General features: G+C 41.9%; 1 protein-coding gene across 4 annotated transcripts in view; it reads right to left on the bottom strand.

The window, feature by feature from the left end:
- Nucleotides 1-19130, bottom strand: part of HAO1 (hydroxyacid oxidase 1) — a 420724-nt gene that overhangs the window by 368553 nt on the left and 33041 nt on the right. Inside the window, exons 9-10 of one of the 4 annotated variants that reach the window (XM_064446811.1) lie at nucleotides 6342-6420; nucleotides 4194-5709 (exon numbers count right to left, since the gene is read on the bottom strand). The exons of the other annotated variants lie outside the window; for them this stretch is intronic. The gene's annotated coding sequence lies outside the window, so the exon portion shown is untranslated. Of the gene's footprint in view, nucleotides 1-4193; nucleotides 5710-6341; nucleotides 6421-19130 lie in introns of those variants that run through there. 4 annotated transcript variants of the gene reach the window in all.

Genomic DNA, 19130 nt, shown 5'->3' with positions numbered 1-19130 from the left:
TAATTTCTTTCATATATAGTCAGGAACTTTAAGATATTTTAAACAACTAACAGAACATTTTGGTGGTCTCTGTGTTTTACAGTTTAATTCCAAATTCTATCCAAATACAGCCTGAGATGATGAACAAGCAAATAGTAGGTAGCAAGTAAAATGAAATATATTGTTCATCCTCTTCTAGCATAATTCAAATTCTAGTGAATTTTGATAGTTGAGAGTCCTAATATTTTGTTACCTAATTTATTAAATATACACATAGGAATAATAGTATGGCAAAAAAAGCTCAGGAAAATTTTAGTAGAAGGAAAAAATTTAGTGGAAATACACCAATGAACATCAATTATTCAAAGATTTTAAAGTAGATCTGAAACAGGGTCAAAGTGAATTATTTAATGTGTTGTTTACATCAAGACTTCATTACTGATCATATTTAAAAACAGAAGGGATGTCTTTGCCACACACTGCTTTACAAGCAAGCAGCATGAGCTTTCCAGTGCACAGCTGCATTTTTCTGCCTTCTCAACTCACCAGATAGAGAAGCCCATGCAGGTTCCCAAAAAAAGAATCATGTGGAGAAAATACAGTTTGAGAGGTATCTCAGCAGCAGGCTCCTGGTCTACACGTCTCTTTCTCACTCCATCTCTGGTGGTGTTTCATCACATGTGCTTCAGCCAGTTCTCCTTCTCCTCTCACAAACCTAAAAATTCTCCCTTGTCTATCACATTGTTTCTAACATCTCCCCTGCAACAATCACTCCCAATCTCAAGGAACTCTCAGCGGGAGCGACAGGAAGGTTTTTATAGCCTTCGCCAAGATTTCACGTTATTTTGTATGAAGCATATGTGCCCTACTGCCCATAATGTTCACTGCCATCCAGTGGTGGGGACTTACCTTAAAAGGCATAACTTAAAAGCAGAGTGCCACACAGAGTTTGGGAAGGGGGAACACGGCAGCTAGGCTGTTACTTGTATTTAGCTGCTAGAAAGCTATGCAGAGCAGGGAGAGTTACAAAGATTGATATTTGTGGTTTTAAGTTGACCTTAACATAATGGCAACAGTATGTAACTCCCATCTCCCCAGCCATCAAGGGTCTGTCAGCCTTAGTCAGTGTCCCAATGCCCCCTCACTCATCCTCCTCAAAGCAAATGAGTCGTTATACATCTGACGTTTCTTCCAGAGGCAAGCCCAGCAGGGTCCTCCTTCCCTCTAATTTGCTGTCATCCAGAGTTTTGTGTTTTAGTAACTTGAAACATCCTGTAAAATCTATCAGGATTAGTTTCCAGTATAGAAGCACTTGTACTTGATCCAAGCTAATCAAATGTTCTTCAGATAAGCCCCAGGGTTTAAGTGAGCACACCCAACATATTAAGCAAAAACGACCTTCTTAGTGTGGCTACTATATCCTCCTTTTTGACCCCTTTTGACACAATTTTGGCTGAGACAAGACAGAGAGTTAAAGCCATTGTGAATGGGCCAAAAATAATATAGTAAGCGTGTCTCTGATGTCACCAGAATGTTATATCCTGAGACAAAAAAAAGCTGGTTTTAGATAGAACTGGATGGGTTTTTTATATACTAGTAAAACAGGCTTTTTAATAGATAACATTTTGTTTTCAAAGTCATATTTCAGTCTTTCCCAATGGAATTCATAACCAAATTAAGGGTTTTAGGAGCTCATATTATAATCAAACCCAAGTCTGAACTTACAAGTCATGCACGACCTGGCAGTCAAGAGGTTACGGTGAGTAAGAAGGTAGACCACAGAAAACCAAAGAACAGGAAACTTTCAGTCTAGTGTTGATGGAAAAGCTTTCGATTAGATGGATGCCAGACTGAATAACTTATTTCAAAGCAAACAGCTCTAACAGAAGTTTCTGACCCTTTTATAGAGGAAACGCTGAAGATGTATGATGTAAGAATTCAGAAGTGCACATGTTAAGCTGCAAAGACATATTCTTAGTAATACACAGCAAGATCCATGTTTACTGAGCTATACAGAGTGAATTTCCCATCTTCCATTTATGGGCTCCATCGGCTGACTGACTTTCTTAATTTCAAAAACCAGTGTTTATTATTCTATGAGAGTTGTTTTAACGCTCAGCTCATCCATACACCCAGAAAATTTAATGGCATTTCTGGAAGTCCCCAGTTGTACAATACTTAAACAATTCAGTTCAGTCCTGTGTTAAAATCACTCTTTCTGTGCAGCCATAGAAATAACTTCTTTTTCCACCAGTGACAATTCCAGAGACATCCAGATGTTGACAATTAAAAAGAATGGCAAAGCATTTCAGTAGAATTAAAATCAATCCAATCCAATATTTCCCCTTTCTTCTGGAGGGGCCTTGAAATTGGAACATCACATAAGCATGAGTACCATCGCTGACAGATACTATGGGGCAATAAATGAAATGGCTTAGAAACATATGTTCCCAAAACCAGTTCCAAGATTGTATGAAGTTGTGTTGCCTTAGCTTCTGCATTGTCTTGAATTCACATGAATAGGAGGTTAATTTTAATTCTGCCCACTAAAATGCCACACAACTTGTCAATTAGGAACTTAGAGTAAAAGGAGGCTAGGCTAATAAGAGGAGCTAATAAGAGGAGCTGATTTCCTTGAGTGAACTTAGGCTTGATTAAATTTCTGAAAATATAATGTAACACTAATAACAAATTTAAACTTTGACCAAGGTTAGCTCTTTAATTTCCATTGGAATAAAAGTAAACAGATGTCTCCAGAGTAAAATGAACAAAATAAAAAATATTTTAAAATTGGACAAAAAGTCCAAGTCTCATTGGGGAAGCTGTACATGCAGTTCCCATTCATATTAATTGTAAGCATTTGTCTAAGAAAACACATGTGATCGGTTGCTACAGCTCAGCTGATGACTGGCAACTTGATGATGCGCTTGAAGCCAAAAATCTATCTAGAGGCAGCCTCTTGTACTGGCTGACAGAGCTGCCTGATGTTTAAAGGATGGTAGTTTCAATGAATATTGAGGGTGTGCAGGTTTAAGTATTAAAAATGAAAGCTGATAAAGCTCAAGATACATTCATTTCAGGGAGGAGAGTCCTCCCCACCCTTTCTATTTTGGGCAAACCTGCTCTGATTACTGGTGGACTCTCACTGGTAGGGCTTCCCATGAAAATGATGCAAGAATCCCAGGTCTGCTCTCTAAGGTAGAAATGAATTACTTCAATTAAAAGAATCTAGTCCTAAAAAATCCAGACGAATATCAAAACGAGACATGTCAGTCACTCCCAGAATGTTCAGACTAACACATATTAACAAATCTAGGGGCCAGGGGAAGGCTTATACAATGCCTTGACTGAGTCAATATTACTATTTATCTTTCACACTCATAACAAAACTCAGCCAAAAAGCCCAAACCACTAAACAGCCAGATTCTCTTCTGGTGTGAATCAGTAAAGCTCAAACATATGTACCAACCGTATGCTTTTCAAAGTAACAACTCAGGTACAAGGCATTTGAGATCTGATTCCTTGTTCCAGGCAGTTATTAGATCCATATTACCACATACTTAAAATAGCTTTTGTTTGTTTGTTTGTTTTAAAAATATCACAAGGTTTTGGTCAAAGTGAAGGAAGAAAAACACTTACTTTAAAACCTCCATGCTATTTTTCTGGTCAAAACTTTGTCATTTTATGACATGACATTCATTCCTAGACATCAGATGTTAAGAAATATCAGATCACATTAAGAGGCAAATTAACTTTATTTTCTTCCCAGCTCTAGATCACCTGACCCAGGCCACAATTACTGAAGCTAATATCCTGTTCTATCATAAAGGTTGGTATTTGCTGATCCCACTGATTTTTGCCATAATCAGCCTACAAAGCTTGCTTTGAAATCTCTGAGAAAATACACAGTTTGTTTGGAAATATGTAGAATTTGGGGGTCACTTCTCTGAACTGAATTTATGGATTAATTTAAATATTCCAGACTCTTCTTGCTTAAAATCCTTCCCCACAGCAATAATGCAGGAGGCCTTGGAGTAGGAGAGACAGTGGGACCAACACCATGGTGCACTATGGTGCAGCTGAGCTACTGGGAGCAACACAGGGTTACTGTTTGGAAGAGGGAAAGGTTAGTGCAGAAAGGGAATGGAGGGCAGCCTGGAACAGAAATCAGTGTCAAGGGGGAATCCTGCTGCGAGGAATTTACTGAGCCCAGAAACTGTCTCTGTTTTTATTACTATTTATAAATGACGGTAATTTTTAAAACTTTCATTTCACAGCAAAATCCCAAGGTCATGGGAATCACCAACACCACAAACAGATGACTGAGACGAAGATAGGAAAACCTGCAGCTGCGCAGTGTCTGTCAGCTATGGGCTCCCATCCCTTCTCCCCCATCCACCTCCACCCAACACTCCTCGCCTGCACCGGATGGGCTCACTGTGCTCTGTAAGGTGAGCACTACCTCAATACTAAGCTCATGCAGTACTGGAAAATTTAAAAGTAAATCCAGGTTCACAACACGCCAGGACACCACTCTTGCTGCTTCCGTGTGAGAGCCTTTTGGGTTAATCCAGGCATTCATTTGACCTCTGCTCTCTCTTTTGATGGTAATATAACTGTGATTGCCATGAGGCCCTTTGTCGTCAGCAGGGGCTGGGATTAGAGCCCAGTACAGATAGCACATCCTCAGCAACAGCTCTTCAGCTGTGACCCTAGCAGTTTCAGGAGGAAAAGTAAGTAGGCCAGGAGAAACAGACACATCTGCTTTGAATGATGGCAAGGAAAGAGTGTAAGGAGAAAACAGCCATGCTTATGGCAGTGAGGCTTCCCTGGTGGACTGGCTTCTTCACCGCCCCTCACCTTCCAACCTTCTTTTCCTGCAGATCCCAGTTGTTTAAGACCTTTATGTCTTTCATCGTTTGTATTCCAGCACTTCCCCAGACAGCCAAACCAACCTGAGAGAAGATTTTCCTGCCATGTACTGCTTGCTAGTATCTTACATTACTTTCGCATCCTCTGGAGTTCACCTTCCTTTTTCTCTACTGAAGGGAGGTTCAGCTGCCACTCAAATTACCCAGCTCCTGTAAGCTTTAAAGAACTGAGTCTATCACTACTCAAATGTAAAAAATTATTCTGCTGGAAATTTGAGAAGCATTTAAATTTGAGTGAGAGTGAAAGCTCACAAACTATCTTCAAATCATCACCAGTAGAGCATGCAGAAACTCATAAAACTTTGCTATGAATCAGTTTCATTCTTTGCAAAAAAAAACCCACTAGCACTTTGTTTACTGTAGGTCCTAGCAATCATAGCTGTTAGATCACATAGCTCAATATAATGCCTCACATTACAGGAGTTACTATAGATCACAGTAAATTTGTTACTGAAAACAAGGTGTTTTGTGCTGCTCCTGCACAATGCAGAGAGTCCTAGAATGAAAATCACTTGTCTTAAAAGTAACTTGGACATGTGCCAATCCACAGACATTCTGCCTGCATGAAGCTTACTGGAATACCTTCACTGTCACTAGGGAAGCTCATTCAGGAACAGTTTCTTTTGAATGTGTGGAGCTGGTAGGAAATTTTTCCATCTAAACCACGTATGTCCATCAGAACAGTTCTCTCCAAGTAGAGGCTTTGTTTTCAATAGCAAAATGCAAATTTTCATCAGAAGAGCTAAAAATCCACCCAGCAGAAAGATTTTTTTCAGCTTTTCAAAAAGACAACAGTTCCCTAGAAAAATAAAATATGTCCAACATCAGCACCAGGTACAAATTGCCTGGAAGCCCAAGACAAATCAGGCCACTGTTTCCCTTGGTAGTCATACACTGGGTGTCTCTCTGTAGCACTAATCCCCAGCTGAGCCTCCAGCTAAGAAATCATAACACCCACTGTGAGTAAGCAAAGTTCAGTGAAAACTTTCCTCAGCATTTGTTCCTTTGTACATGACTAATCAGGATATAACTCAAGGTATTTTTTCCTACCCTCTCTTTTTAAAATATAGGCTGTACAGACAGTTACATTATAGTGGTAACATTACTCCAGCAACTACTGTTACTGGTAATGGCACACATGCTCCTTTCCTCCTATCCATCCTGACTGTAACAGCTTATAGCAGGTACCACTGATTATTTAGTGCTTCCAGAAGAGCTGTTTCCAGCTATGAACCAACAAGTGACAAAAGTCATCACAACCAGCATTTCCTGATTCTATATTACCTTCTTTCATGCCCTGTTTTCCTGGTCTGCCTTTCAAATGAGCCTGGCTTCCACCATGACACAGGTTTTCAACTCCCACTAAATTAGAGTATCACCTTTTAACCCCCACCACCTGGGATGGCAAAACCCCCAAGATTAGTAACTTACCACTCCTCTTTCTTAAAAGAGAGCCACATGATACACTCCTGCAACATTTCAATGATAATATTGCTTCTCATCTGGCTGTCTGAAAGTAGGAAAAAAAATATTTCCTGTATTTCTGTAAATATTTTCAAGCTGCACAACTACTGCATGTTATTTTGTTTATAAAATACAGGGGAAAGGTACCAGGTTTATTTCCACTCATCAGCAAATATTTCTCTGTGGGCAATTTCAAGGAAGTCAAGAAGACGCTAGCTCTAAGAAAGAACTGAACAATATTAGCCTAAGTATTTCTTTTATGTTACTACAGAACAATGCAAGTGAGGCGCAGAGAGATTAAGGATCAGCTTTTCAAAATTGTTTAAGCACAAATAGACACTTAACGGTGTTTTCAAAGGTCCCTACAGAGGTTAAGGATCTAACTCTCTTTGATAACACAAACATTTAGGGCATCTAGATTGCCACTGAAACACCAGTGAGGCCATGTAAGGATTCAGAAAGACATATACCTCTTCCTGAAACTGCTTAATGTAATGCTACATAATCCCACGTAATGATTAAATGTAGTAAAAAAAATAATGCAGATGTCATTTCCACAGGAAAAAGAAACACATATCTACTGTAATCTTGACAGGCAAATAGGCTTAAACCCTTATGCTGAAAAGGTGTGCTGTGATCTTTCTAACAAGACTAAGAGCCTGCGTAGGTTGTAACTCTGGAGATACAGAAGGTGCTATTTGCTGTAGAACCGTGCTGTAGAATCAGAGATTTTCTTTATGATGTTTTTCTGGCTTCTGTGCTACAATAAGGCAGATTTTAAATATGAACTGAGCACAGAAAAGTTCTTCATTTTGTCAGGACTCCAAATTTTGCTGTTTAATTCCATGTTCTAGGTCCAGTTGTAGCCAAAGAGAAACAATGGTGTACTTCACTGTCTGTGGGAACAAGAACAGAGCACTGACCTATCCCTGTACTTTTCTGTACTTGATGTGCTTACTTCAGAAGCACTGTTCTCTCCATTTTACAGTTAAATTCTCAAAGATTTTCCCCTCTGTCCCTTAAAGCAGAGTTTGGAAAAGAAAACACCTAACTGTGCCATCTGCAATGCATACGCCATCTCACGTCTAACCAACCACTGCCGCAGCCATCTAGCTGTGCTCAGGCTAGGTGGCAAACACCACCTAAACGCTCTGTCTTCAAACATCTCACAGTCTATCCAGGGAGCCTTTTGCTCACACCAGATACAATTCTGGGCACAGAAAGGACCTGGCTGAGGGAGTGAAGGAGAAATAATATGGGATTTCCAGTTCCTTTTCCAGTCACTAAGAAAACATCCTTTGAAATAACAATCTTTAAAGGTAATAAAAACCCCTCATTTTTACTGCTCCAAGATGTGATTTTTACTTTTTTTTTTTTTTAAAGCAGAACAAGAGTCATGCATGCTTTGGTCATTTGTGAGCCCTGGCAGGTTTCAGAGAGGTTTGAAACTGTGGGATATGCAGTTTTATTCCTGCATCTCAGGCTTGCTGCAGGGAGACCTCTGAGAGCTGAAGGGACCTCTCCTGTGCCTCTCTACAGGGTGCAAGCACTGCAGCACCAGGGGACTTTGAATGGTAGCACCATCAAGACTGGCCCAAAGGTGCAGCTCAGAGGTACAGTAAAATCCAGTTCTCACTTCCCAGACACACGAAGCCCAGCCACATCACAACTGAACATCCAGAATAGTATCTGTTCTTCCCTTATCCTTCTGCCAGGCAAATCAGTCCCCAAATAGGTAGCAAATAGCAAGTTGCAGAGGCAGCATCCAATTCAATGAGTTCAAGTTCAAACATCTAAGTGATAGATAACTGGGTGGACCATACTGTTCACATACCTGCTCAGAGACAGGAAAAGTAAAGCTCTGCTTATGTACCCCACAGAGATCCCGGCTCCAAGTTTACCCGTGCCCTTTCAGGTGACTCTGGTGCTCACTCCATCTGAACAAGAGCAGGGAGAATTCCCCATTTACCCATCCTTATGTTAACATGAGGCACGATGGGACCCTGACATCAGCTGGGGTTTCTTGCTTCTATCGCAATGCAACACTTACAGCTTTCATTTTTAAAGGATGTCGGTCTTTTCAGCTGAAGTGATCCTGAGGCTAATTTCCCATTCACTACAGAGAACAGAAGACCTTCCTGTACAAGTCCCAAAGTCTTAGTAGTGACCTTGGTTTTTTTCATGTCAGCCAAGAAATAACCCATCCTTGTTACCACACAAGGGCACTTGTTTAATGTTGACAGAGAAGGAAGTGTACCACCTACTGAGTCACCAATGCCACATCCTAAACACCTGGCTTTTGCCTTGCTGGGCTTCCATTTAAGCATGAATCTACCCTGAGTGGAGCTGTAGAAAAAGTCTATAATAAAACCTCAAACCCTCCCATCCAGGAAAGCGTTGTGTGTATATTGCAATCTGCTAAAGTTCACAGACTTCCAAAAGAAAACTGAAATCCCTTCCAAGGCAGACCCATCTGCTTTGCTTCTGCGCAATTTCAGGGATGTCACATCCCAAAGCACAGTATAAAATTAAGTTTCCTTGAAGTCAGAAACAAAATCACAGCTATGTTGGTTTTTTTTGTTGGGTTTTGGTTTTGGGGTTTTTTGTTTGGTTGGTTGGTTGGTTGTGTTTTGTTTTGGTTTTTTGTTTTGTTTGAGGGGTTGTTTTCGTTTTTTTTAAGTGACTGCACAAAATTATGGCCAAATCTGCCAAGGTTTTAGATGCCTAATCTCCCACTTACCTTAACTACCTTCGTGAAAGTTCACCCAAATTCTTATCACCCTCACAAGACTTCTGTACAAAAAAATATACAGATTTCTTAAAGCCAAACTAAAGACATTTCTTACAAATGAAACTCTTGCATGTTAGGCAATGAATCATTTGCCATCCACAGTACATAGTTGACAAACAAAGCAGTATTTGCCACCCTGTTGCAAAACGCAGTACAACGTATTTTGGGAAATGACTTTTCATTAAAAAAACATCATCTAGGGCAGTACAATGCAACCAGAGTCACACAAATGTGCTACATCCTGTGACTGGCTCTGAAGTAAGAGTGAAAACAGTCACAAAACATTCTGGGGACAGGAGGAAGCACGTTCTTTTCTATGGGACATCAGCTCACAGATGGGCTTTCTCACCTTTGGTTTCTCCTGAGTCAGACCGCAATCCCTCTAACCCCATGCTGAGGAGCTCAGCCGCTTGGCAGCTCTCCCACAGGCAGGATGATCTAGCCAGCATTCTTCTAAGGCACTTTCTGCAGCGTGCTGCCACAAGGCAGCGCATGGTTTCCACAACAAAATGAATGTTTCTCAATCTAAAGTTTTGCTTCCTTCCATATCTGCTACCTGAAGAAATGAGATAACTGTGCTCAAGCTCAGAGACCAAAACCATAAATGCATGATTTGAAGAAGTGAGGGAAGAGGTGAGCTAAGGAAGAAAGTAATGACAAAGGGGGACATTTCTGTAATTCACATCCTTTTCAAGCCCGAATGTCTTACCTCTTTTAAACTGTTTACAACACGTAATTTTGAAAAACCTTATGTGTTGCAGGACGCATTTGTATCAGCTATGCTTTTTTTTATATGCAAAGTGTCAGAAGCGTCACCCAGATTAGTGCATCATTGCACACAATGGAGAGAAACCAAGTGCATGCAGACAGTTCCAATAGCAAGGTCACCTCAGTACATACCACCAATAAAATTGGTAATAATGTTTCAGTGAGACAGTGCAGTACAGATGGAACAAGGGAAACCACTCCTGAACATGAACACGGACTTGAGCCGTTAACAGCAGCAATAGTGCATTTTGTTTTCTCAATGAATATCCTCTTCCAACTGATAGTACTATATTTAAGTAGCAATAGGTCCCTGCCTCAGCAGGACTACAGCATCGCTTTTCACAAGAAGTATCCAGCCAACCACAGTAGGCAATTGCTCTCCAGGAGGAATACCACTGACAGAATATCCTAAAGGAACAAGTCAGCTTAATCAAGATTTTGCTCATGTGCAGAACAGGAAGAGAAGATTCCCCTAGTAGCATAAGAATTCTCTATATTGATATTTCCTAGAGGAAAAATGCATCAAAAAATAAGTCATCATAGTAACTTTTTGTTTCTCTTTTTTTTTCCCTTTACTAATTTCAACACAAAGGTAAAAAAGACCAATTCCCCCCTTCTTTTTTTCATTTTGTCAAAATAAACTTCAGTTTTCTAGGAGATTAACTGAATTTCCCTTAACTGTCCAATTTTCTCATATAATTATTTTATTGTCATTCAGACTTGGCCTAAAGCCATTCTGAAATCTAAAAATGCCAAGTTAAATGAATTATTTGTCCTTTCCACAGAGCTCAGCTTCTCCAGACTCTGCACATGAGGAGTTCCCTGCAAGGAACCATCCTTTCACAGTCTGATTCAAAGCTCCTCAAACCTCTTGGAGTAGAAACATGGACAGGCACATCAGAAAAGGGCAGAAAACCCACCTCACAGCCATCTTCTCCTGCAAAAGGAACACCAGCACTCGTTCCCACACAGAGATGAAATCTAAATCTGCATTGTACAACAAATCCAAGAATGACAGGGGACAGGCTGGTGAGGAGGAAGAGATGAGATTGCTTTGCAGGTTTTGCCTGAGCCATAGCAGGAGCCTCCAAGTAAGGTCGCAAGCTCTGACACCATGAGGCTGCTTCACTGCCACAGCACCCTCTTGCTTTCTTGCATAACATCCACCTTCTACTTGCTAAATCAACACACAAAGACTTCACCAGAGAACTCTAAATTTTGTGTTTGTAATAGGAATAAGCCCCATAAACAGTTCTATCTTCCCTAGGTTATGGACTAACTTCCAACTCCAGTGGCTTTGGATACAAAGCCAGAGCAACCTGGCTTCAGGGGAACTACTTCACATTTCAACCTGCCGCCTCTAACACTGAACTCAAGTTGTGGGCAAGAGACTATCATGTCAGCACTCTTGCTTAATGTTTTGAGTCACATGTTACATTAGTCACAAGACACAGTAGTTGTCTTTCCATCCCTTTCCTCTCACTGAGATGAATAACTCCTCTTAGGGGACAGGTCTTCCTAGGTGCTTTTGGTTAGAAACACTTTCCAAAAAGGCTACCAAGCAGACAAAAAACAACCAAGCCCAGAAATCTCAACACGCACCCCTGACTTACAATCATCAAATAATCCTGCAGCAAAAAGTTGCATATTGCTATTTACTTGTGAAAGGTATGTAGGCAGTCTCGCTCCCAGGGTCTATGACTGCAGTCTGCAGAGCATCAGCGTACAAATGGCTGGGTACAGCTGATGGGCCAGACATTCCCCCCATGCAAATGGCTCCATATCCAGCAAGGGCCCTCCACTCTGTGCCAGGTTCCTTCACTCACTCCCCTGCCGTCCGGTAAATCACACGCAAGTTATTCTCCTTGTCCCAGCTGATTAATTTTTTTTTTTTTAATAAAAGAAACTGAGCGCCTTCTCATGTGCAACCTCCGCACTGAAATAACCTCCGCATTTTGGATTAGAGCAACGAAAAGACAGGGAGCAGCCAGGCTTCACCTCTGTCCTCAGCTCACTCTGGTGCAGTTTGGTGCCAGAGGGATCAGGGAAGAGGCTCCACACTCCAAGTGTGTTGTTGCTCTTCCCTTCCACTGCTGCGATATTAAGCCATCCAAAAAAACAGGGGAAAAAAGTTCAATTTACACAGAATGCCCCAAGCGCCCATAAGTGGGACACGCCAGTACTCCCGGCACATCCCTTGCTTTTCAAATCATTTTTCAACTTTACAGCTCGGTGGTATAACAAAAACAGCTGCACAGCATTGTTGGGTCCCTCCCCAAGCATATTTCTCCCTGTCCTTGCTGCTGCTGCCTGCCAGTTAGCAGCTCCTCAGCCCTTCTCCTCATTGGTTTGCAGGGCACCAGGTGCTGGCTGCCAGGGCCAATCTCACAAACAAACAGCAAACTTTTTGAGAACTTCCCTTTTTCCACACGGGAGGGGAAAAATAATGCATTGCATCCACACCAGTCCTAGTCTACACTGCCATGTTTTGCAGAGGCCCCTCTGCACGTAAACATGCCCTGCTTGCTCGGCGTGCATCACATGCATTTCTACACCTCAGTCCAAACTCCCCCTGTACCTCTGCTGACCTTTTTTGGGGCGGGGTTTCCTTACTATTTTCACTGCAGAGGCTGGAGGCAGGTGATGGAGACAGCATTTGGGTGGCCCCTGCTGCCCTGAGAGGGGAGGCACCAGAAGGTTCCATGGCTCTGGTCTGGGCTGGCAGCAGAGCCGCAGTTCTGGGCACAAAATCACCATTGTTTCTTGGATTTTTTGAGGTATTTTTAATTTTTTCTAGGAAAACCAGGCCTTTCCCTATGCCCCAAGCACTTCCACTCTAAGCTGTGGGCACAAACCTGGCACCAACAAAAGGAAGGAGTGAGCCATGGCCACCCTCTCTGAGCCATTGCTGCCTGCTCTGAGGGACACCTGCCAAACGAGGACCTTCCCTGCCTGGCAGACCGCTCACCATGTGAAAGTCCAAGCTGGGAAAAGTGCCAGGGGATCATGGTTGCCTTGCCATCCCCACACCAACCATCTCTGAGGAGAGGCACCCACCTTCCCCTCACCCAACCTGCCTCGGCACCCTCATGGCCACCCCATCTCGCTTCTCATGAGGGAAGATCAATCTGGAAGAAGCCTGTTTCCCCATCAGAAACCGCTTTGCATGTTTGGAAATAAGAACGGGGCTTCCCTCCTCCGGGGCGGGAGACGGAGCTGCAACGTCTGCGTTTGCAATTGCACAAGGCTGCCGGGGGAGGCGGGGGGGAGAGCGGTTTGCCTCAGGGGCTGGGGGTGGCCACGGCAGCCCCTAGCAAATCTGTCCCAAGTTTTTCCTGTCCAGGGAAATAAATACTTGATGTATTGCAGCACCATCTGCTGGTTTTTGTAAATTAGACACATGGGCATCTCCCTACAGGGCGAGAAGGAGCAGAAGGGCTTCGCAAGTGGTTTTTGTGGGGTGCAAGGCCCCTGTAGTTTCCTGCACGTGTGCATTTCCTGAAAATTTCCCTCTTTGTAAAGGAATTAAGGTACCTTTAAATAAGCAGTCTAAGAAAAGCTACCTCCCAGAGAAACAATGGACAAATTAGTGCCGAGTTTAGGGATTTCTCTGAAGAAGTACAATACGCAAAATCTAGGCTTTCCCCTGTTCCTCTAAAGCAGAGCCTGGTAATTTTGCAGAGCCCTTGGGAAATGATTTTCTGAAGCAACCAACCAATTCTGGGCACTTGTGTTTTTTTCTGTATACCTAACTCAGGCTCCCTGCCTTTAAAGGCGCTTGCATTTCATCAAGTCCCAAGCTGCTGCTTTCTGACCCTATGGTCCTGTGACAGGGGCTCAGCCTGGCTACCCACAGCTGACCGTCACACTAGTAAGCCCTAGCTGGCTTTCAGCAGTTACTTATTTCAGCCAGTTTCCTTCCTGGGCTCGATTCATCCCAACAGTGAAGTCATGTTCATGAACTTTATTGAAAGTTGCTCCTTGCTGTTAATTTACAGCCTGGTGAAGGCAAAACGAAGAGATTTGGGGTTTTTTCCCCTCTCAGTGAGTGACTTGAGATAATATAAATATGAAGAAATACATTACTTTGAAATTATGTTATATAGAGGAAGGACACTCGCCTCTTGTTTCCTTAAAATTCAAGTGCAATACTAACTAAACCAGTACCACTGGTGACTGCTGATACATATAGGAATTACTGGGGAACTACTGTCTTGCAAAAAAACACAACTTTCATTTTAACCAAACATTTATTGCCTGCAGCAGTTAAATGCTCCACAACTTCTGTGCTGAGGATTGGTGCAAAGAGGAAAGCATACCTGGCTTTTAGTCTCTCCCAGCTCTGTGCCCAAATAATTAATTTGCATTTCCTCTCATCTCCGCTGCTTATCAATAGCTGTGCAGTGACTTCTATGGCAGAGGTCCAGTTTCAAATGTTTTCCTGGCTCAGGGGATGAACCTACAGACACCAACACAGCTGGGCACAGTCAAGCACTACAGGTCTGTTCAATAATGACCTCTAATTTAACCCTTCCAATATCTGCAGCAGCACCTCCGCAGTACCTACATCACCCTGTAAAACTTCACATTCCTGTCTGGCCCTGTATTTTCCTAATGATAAGATCCTGTTTTACAACTAGTGCCATCACAGCAATGACTAGACAGAAGAAAACTGGCTAGCTGTATAGTGCGTTTGATTTTAAGAAAAAAGTTTCCCTTTACAGGGCCCAGCAAATGTCCAAGGTTCAAACAAAGTACGAGGTGCTAACGAACAGAGACTTGACAAACCTTGTTTTCCTGCACAGGGGCTCAGTACATAATGATTTCATTCAGCAGCTACTGTTCAAGCATGGAAAGTGTTGGTAAAGAAATCCCACAGAGTTCAGACAACCATTTTCCTAACTTAAGCTTCCCCCTCCGCTCCTCCCCCCGTTTGCCTTTCGGGCCTCTGCCAGTCATAACATAAATATTCATCAGCTGATATTTGCAGTAGCTGTGAAGTTATGAATGAGGCCAAACGCCTTTCCCTCCTGCCCCATCTGCAAAATGGCAGCTTCTGGTCTTAGCTCATGGCCAAACGACACTTTCCAAAATCCCCAAAGTACACTTGCAGGCTTTTCAAATTCAGTCCGGTTTTTAATGCACAAAGCAGAAATACTGTCTACCTAATATTTACCCTGGGATTACTGAAAAAATATATATATATTACTTTTCTAAGCTTTAAACTTTGCAATGCCTTGACGTAATAGACAGAAGTGTTGGCAGCTCAAAATGTTGGTGGGTTTATTTCAGGGGACATGACTGCTGCAGGTTTCCTTTCTGAATCGAATACCAGACACTTGAACCATTTGTTGTGCAGAAAAGAGAAACAGCTTTTATTCTTAATGCTGGTTTCTTAGCCACCTGGGTGCTGTCAGAAGGAGCCACATGCACTGGAAAACACTTTTAATAAGACTCCTTTAAGCCTGTCTTAAACCCTGGATCCTGAAAAATGGAATCCCCACTGCCTGTCATACGTGCTTTCCCTCTACAGATTAGCAAGGGGCTGCTGCTTTACAAATGTTCCCTTCTTACAAAGCCTGGAATTATGCTCTCAAACCTACTGTGGGTCAGCAAGACAGAGAGGCATCTGACGTATCCACACCAGCAAAGTCAAAAGCAGAGATGTCAGAGAAACAAGAGAACAGCCCAGAGCCTTTCTGAGTCTAATTCAGCAACGTACCAATCCAACCAAAAGAGCTGTACTGATGGATAGCTTGCAGGATCAGTGAACAGGTACAGCTCTTCATAGCTTGGGTGGCACATACCAATCATGCAAACTATCCTATCTTGCCTGATTCACATAGGTTCAGCCACAAATTTAAAACAAAACAAAAAAACACCCACACCAAAAACATTAAAAAGAAAGTGATAGGAAAGTGATAGGCTTAGTAAGTTTTGGGGATGTTACAATCATCTAATCTGATTCTAACCGTGAAAAAGCCAAAACTTTTCACCCGACAAGTCTCCAATATTTTGTGGCCAAAAGAGAGTATATCTTCTCAAAAAATATATCTATTTTTCATTTAAATACTACAAAGGACAATTTACCACATCCCTTGGGAACATTCCAATACTAATAAACTTTGCTGCTAAAAAACCCCCACATTTTGTTCCTAATACCTTCAGCTTTCAGCCACTGGATCCTGTATATCTTTGTTTTGAGATGAAAGAGACCCAAAATCATCTCACTGGTACCTCCAAACCAAGATCAAGTACTCTCTCCACCTTCTTAATAATCAGCTATGTACACTCTTGCTATATTTGCACTGAAACAAAGCCTGCAAAGATATGAGGTCCTGCATGGCTTCCACATATAGGCAGAAAGCAGGCTTCTTCTCCATGATATCAGATGCAAGTTCACCAGCAGGTTCAAGTAAGGACCTCGGGCAGCCTTTAGCTAATGTGCCTCAAGAACAGTAAAACCAATAAGCCCAAGGAGCTGCATGTTGGCTAGGGCTTTACTCTTTAGAGCCATTCAACTATGGACATAAATGATTTCCAAAAAGCCATGATCAGGACAGGAAAAATTTTAAGGCAGACATTAGCTTAGCATTGCTCCTTTGCTTCCACATACAAGTAACCACTTTGTGTGTGCACGTCTGGGATGTATTTATACATGTAAGATCAAAAGGCAGCCCCTTAGCCAGACATGTGCAAAATTTTGTGTTGCAGACCTAAATCACCTGCTGTAATTGACTCAGGATCACTTGACCTGGAAGATTTTAATTCACAAAGAGAAAATAATGTATTAGGAATTGCTGCTTTTGACGCCAAATGCCCCGTAAAGTTACAGACTGACTGTTTTCTTGCAGCAAATTACACTACACCCAAAAAGCTGAAGTTCTTGCAGGGTTAAAGACCCCATTTTTATCAGCTGTTTACATACTATCATGCTGCTTAAAAGCATCTTATTGCAGCAATGGAAGTGTCTTTGTGACAGCGTAAGTGAAGAATAATTAATTGACATACTTCATTGAACATATTAACATTGAGATGAACTCTTCTGGCATTTACCATGATGATGCTGCACCACAGGACAGTCTAACTATTGACAGCACTAGAAACTAAAACAAGGAGAAAAAAAACATAGTGACACCTTTCTACCACTCATGAAGCAGTGGGGAAGGGAACATACAGCAATGCTGAGTACAAAAGCAAAGAGAAACTTCAAGGAATTTCTCCTTAGCTGTTTTCTCAAGAGAGTGGGAAGGTGAGACTGAAAATGGTTAGCTATGGAGAAAGAAATATTACTTAACAGGGCTATCTCCTGTGCAAAAAAAAAACCAGACAACTTTACTTTGATACATCATGTTATATGACATGCAGATACTTGGCTTTTATAAAGATATCAGTATTATTGGAAAATGCCAATCAGTCATTGACCTTTTCTAACTATCAAAAGCAACAAAGCTCAGGATATTCTCTCCTGGATTTCCCATGGATTAATATATGTAGTAATATACATACTACTTTTCTGTATTAATAACCAAAAAGCTTCTGATAGAGGCAATAAAAATCCTCCAAGGAAGATCATCCAGTGCACTGCAGGGAAGATTCGGTCAGAATGAAATCTTTCTCCATGACTGTGCTGCAGTCACAGCTCTAGAGATCATGGCAGCAGCACGCAGTGTTGGCTTAGAGATGTTTTACGTTGTGGCCAACATCTTTGCTCATCATATAGTACTGAAGATTTCCAAACACATCAGTAAACAGCAACACAAATTAATAAATGAGCTTGTGGGCTGGATGTACTCTACAGTTCCATGGTCTTTGAACACACTCTACATCCTCTCTAATAACTTGATGATACAACTCCCATCCATATCAGAGCAATAATGGAAAAAGGATTGAGAATCAAAAGGAATACTTTTTTATCTTTTTATCTTTATGGTAAATGGGCCTTTCTGTGATAGATCAAAAGTGTGTTTTTATGTTGGGGAAGGACGCATACACCCAAACCCAACACACTTGAAACTGATAAAAAGCAGAGCAGGCAGATGGTTGAACTGTCTGGGTTGACTGTTCATTAGCATGCCAGCAAATTATTTAGGCTGAGTGTGGTTTTGTAGTCTGTTATGCAGCAGTTAGAAACATACACATAACTACTTGCAAGTATTCATAGACTAACATGAGAAGACACTGTTAATGATGCACCACAAGGTCTTCCGAGTTCCTTTGGCACCACTGAATAACCAGAAAAGAAGCTGGAGCTAGAACTATCAGAGAAGTCTTTTGGACCTGCTGTACAGCTGTGGCAATCTTCCAGGCTAGCAGCAAGCACATAAAATACAAAGGTTGAGAGACTGAATCCAGGTAAGGTATAGCTTATGGGTAGATACCATTGAGAGTGAAGTATGGAAGTCATGAAGTACTTGTTTATTTATACATAAAAGTGTGTATGTCATGCACCAGGGCTGTTCGTTTTTCCAATCACACAAGGTGGTCTGATACTCGGTATTCAACTCAGTAACAGGACAACTTTGGCTCGGAAATATAGCAGCATTAACAAGGTAACTGTACAAGCCTTGCCAAACTAAGAACATTCATCACGGCCTTGCAGCAAAACTTGCTTCTTCCCTCCAGCTGCTGTCTCAAAATTCCTGATAAAAGTGACAATCGTGCACCTTGTGCAACAGCTACAAGTCCCACAAATGCAAATTCTATGGGCCTGATGGGATGCACTCAAAACTTCCAGTGAAACCAATGAGAACTTTGGCTTCTTGGGAGGGCAGGGAGAGAGGAGCCTGTAGGTTCAGATTCTCAGCTGACATAGATCAGTACAACTCTACAGATTGCAACAGAGCTATGCTAGCTCATGATTTGGCCCTAAACATTTTGTACAAAGATCGTATCAGCATCTAAACAGATGAAGTGGAAAGAATGTTGTAATGGTGGTGGGCTTCTTTATTTACTCAAATGCATGACCCTTACAGCAGAAATTCTGGAATAGCAAGCCCTAACCTCCTTGGCCCGAGGTCAACACTACTAAGCTAACACTACAAGTAACATGATGTAGGCAAGAGACTTTAAGGTCTTCACTAGCCTCCTTTTTAACTTCTTTACCATGACTATAGGTGGTGTGTAGCCTGGGAACCCAGGGACTGGGATTCTCTGCCTTGAGGAGGCACTCTGTGCTCTCCCTACTGACATAAAAT

The sequence above is a fragment of the Phalacrocorax carbo genome, chromosome 3 (genome assembly GCF_963921805.1).
Source record: "Phalacrocorax carbo chromosome 3, bPhaCar2.1, whole genome shotgun sequence".
NCBI classification, from domain to species: domain Eukaryota; kingdom Metazoa; phylum Chordata; class Aves; order Suliformes; family Phalacrocoracidae; genus Phalacrocorax; species Phalacrocorax carbo.
Note: the sequence above shows the minus strand (reverse complement) of the source record. Positions and strands in the feature narration are given on the sequence as shown.